The sequence below is a fragment of the Ursus maritimus genome, unplaced genomic scaffold (genome assembly GCF_017311325.1).
Source record: "Ursus maritimus isolate PB19 unplaced genomic scaffold, ASM1731132v1 scaffold_19, whole genome shotgun sequence".
Lineage (NCBI taxonomy): Eukaryota > Metazoa > Chordata > Mammalia > Carnivora > Ursidae > Ursus > Ursus maritimus.
This window is the reverse complement of record NW_024424341.1, coordinates 45,699,868-45,703,073: the sequence shown is the minus strand read 5'-3', so window position 1 is coordinate 45,703,073 and position 3,206 is coordinate 45,699,868.

Here is a 3,206-nt window from a genome sequence, read left to right as displayed (position 1 = left end):
TCTCTCCCGCCTCCTCCTCTCTCCCTCCCAGTAGCCTCTGTGCTTCCTGAACACCAGTCACGGTCCAGCCTACAGCCTTTGCATCAGCTGTGCCCTCCCCTGGGACGCGTCCCCGTGTGCACATCCCCTGCTATGGTGTTTTATAGAGTTTACCTGCTTACTGGTCAAGTATCTGTCTCCTGCCGGTAGAGTGGAAACCCCACAGGGCAGGGATTTGTGTCCGTTTCATTAACCAGCGGCTGATCGGCGCCTACGACAGCGCCCAGCACATAGGGAGGCTCCATACCTACTTGTGGAATCAGTGTCCTGAGGGCATTTGTCCATCTGTGTCTGCTGCCAAAGTGTAACCTGGTCTGTTTGTCTTCTGATGTTTCCCCCACATCCAGCATAGTGCTATGCACATAGCCAAGGGCTCCATAGTTTTAGGATGAATGAACGAATGAATGAATGAATGAACGAACGAATGAACGAACGAGTAACAGGGTAAGAATGAATCTTTGTATAAGGGCTAAGAGCACAGGCTTTGGAATCACAATGCCTGGAGACATACCCAGATCTGCTACGTACCAGCCGGGAGACCTACTGCGTGAGCTTCCTTCTTTCAAAAATGGAGCCCCCGTGGGGAACCCTCAGCCTCACATATCGCTGATGGGACTGTAAATGGTGCAGCCACTTTGGGAAACAGTCTGGCAGTTTCTTAAAAAGCGTATCATGAGCTTCTCACACAGCCTAACAATTCTGCTCCTGAGAATGTGCCCAAGAGAATAAAATCTAGGTCCGCAAGCGAGTTCACAGCAGCGCCATTGACAACAGCCGAAGCGCGGACCCAGCCCAGACGTGCACCAGCGTGAATGGGCAAACGAACTGCAGTCTGTCCGTCCAGCGGAGTGTTAACCATAGAAAGGGAAGAAGTGCTCCTGAAACTTGACCACGTGGATGAGCCTTGAAGACAGCGTGTGGCGTGAAGGAAGCCAGACACGAAGGCGACATATGTACGACGCATTTATAGGAACTATCCAGAAGACCCAAATCTGTCAAGACAGAAAGTACATCAGCGGTTGCCTGGAGCTGGGGGTGCGGATGGGAAGTGACTCTTAGTGGGCACAGGAGATCTTTGGGTGGACGTGTCCTAACATTTGCTTTGAGTGATAGTTGCACGATCCTATAAAGTCACTAAAAGGCACTGAGTGCCTTTAAAACGAGTGAATTCTGTGGTATGCAAATGATGTCTTAAGCTGTTTAAGAGAAACAAAGGGAGGCGGTGAGGGTACCTACCTACTGATCTTGCTGTGAAGAGATGGTGAGCTGATCGGGGATCCCTTTAGAAAGAGCCGTTGGCTAAGTACTCAAGAAATGTGTTTTGTATGATTCCGAGCAGGTGGTTGAGGTCATACATATAAAATGCTCAGCACAGGGCAGGACAGGCGACATGGTTTGATTCACGAACAGCGGCACTGTTGCTTCACAATGATAGCGACCCTTTGTATCATGCCTCATGTCTGTCCCACGTGTCTCGGGCTCAGTCTTCTCGTCTGCAAGACAGGAGAACTGGGCTCCATTCTTAGGGACCTTTTCTCACCCTAAGTTCTGTGTTTTGTTCTAGGGTATTTTCTCTCCGGATGCAGGGGCTCCCCAAGGCAGAGTAAGCCCGCGGGGAGGGGGCAGGGGGTGGGCAAAGCAGAGGAGGGGTGGGACGTGATGCCTTGGGGCTTGGCGACCCGGGATGCTGGTACGGAGGGGGGTAATCCTACGTGTTAGATCGGCCTGGCTATGGTTGTGGGGGGGGGGTGGAGTTGGTCCAGCCTGGGTTCAAATTCCATGTCGCCAATTCCTAGCCATGAGATTTTGGACAAGGGCCTTCCTCTCTGAGTGCTGTCTTGGCCCTAGAAAGTGGGGAGAATGTTTCCTAACCCCAGTGGGGTGGTGAGGCTTCCCTGAGATCAGATATACACCAGCCTGGGAAAATAATCATAACAAAGCAACCACAGCAACTGCCTGTTGAATACAAAGAGCTCCATTCGTGGTGGTGATTTTCAAGTAGGACAAACGAGGTAGCTTTAAGCCTGTTTGCTCCATCTGTAAATTGGGCCACATAATTCCCTCCCTCAATGAGTTTGATCAGTGAGATTGTGCTGAAAAGGCATCTGGCCATGGGAAGTAGCCCATGTTTGGATATAGTAACAGGGAGCCACTGAAGATTCCTGAGGAGGGAGGTGGCTTTGACATCATGAAAGCACACCCCAGCTCCCCACACCTGAGGCTGTTACGGGATCTACTTAGTTGGAGAACTGGTCTCACTTGGAAACCCTAATTATTTATGCCAATATTTGATTATTGTCCACGTCCTCTGCTGGTCTGTAAGCGCCACAAGGGCTGGTGCCCAGGTGGTCTCACTTGTCACTCCATCCCCCACATCCAGCCCTGGGTGCGATGCATCGATAATCACAGGCTTACATGGATTGAATGCCTACTACGTGCCAGGCGCTGTGCCAAGGGCTTGGCCTGGGTGTGTTGAATCTTTGACAGGGAGAATTCTGCAAAGCTCTGGGTAGTTATCTCCCTTCCTAGACCCTCAACCTCCACGTTCCTGGCTTCCCTCCCTCCACCCCTGCCCCTGCCTGGTGTTTTCATCACACTAGGGAGTGAGCCTCCCTCCTAAAGCCTCTGTTTGTTGCCCTGGAAAACTGGGATGACCTCACCCCTCTTTTCCTGGCCTTACAGGCGTGAAGATACCTAAGTGGTCGACGTCGTTATTTGTATAGGAAAGAGTCATTGAAGGTGCTGGGGGAAGGCAGGACGTCAATAGAAGGAAAGAGAAGGGGTTTAAGGAGGATGGCTTGAGACATCTTTCCCTCTCGACTCCTTAAGACCCACATAGATGGGTGAAGAAAAAACCATTAGAAGGTTTCCAGAAAATGACACTTTCCACCCACCCCCAATTTCTTGTGGTTTCTCAAACATGTAGCACCAACCCACCTCATGGCCTTTGTCCCTGCTCTTCCCTCCACCGGGTTCTTCATTCAGGTTAAAGGTCACCAGAGGGCCCTCCCTCCCAGCCATGCAGTGTTCCCAGTAGCCCTTATTAGTACCTAGCGCTCTACCGCGATCGGTTTATTACCCAGGGCAGCCCCGTCCAAGAGAATTTCTTGCAGTGATGGAATGTTCTAGATCCATGCCGTCCGACAGGGTAGCCGCCAGCCACATGG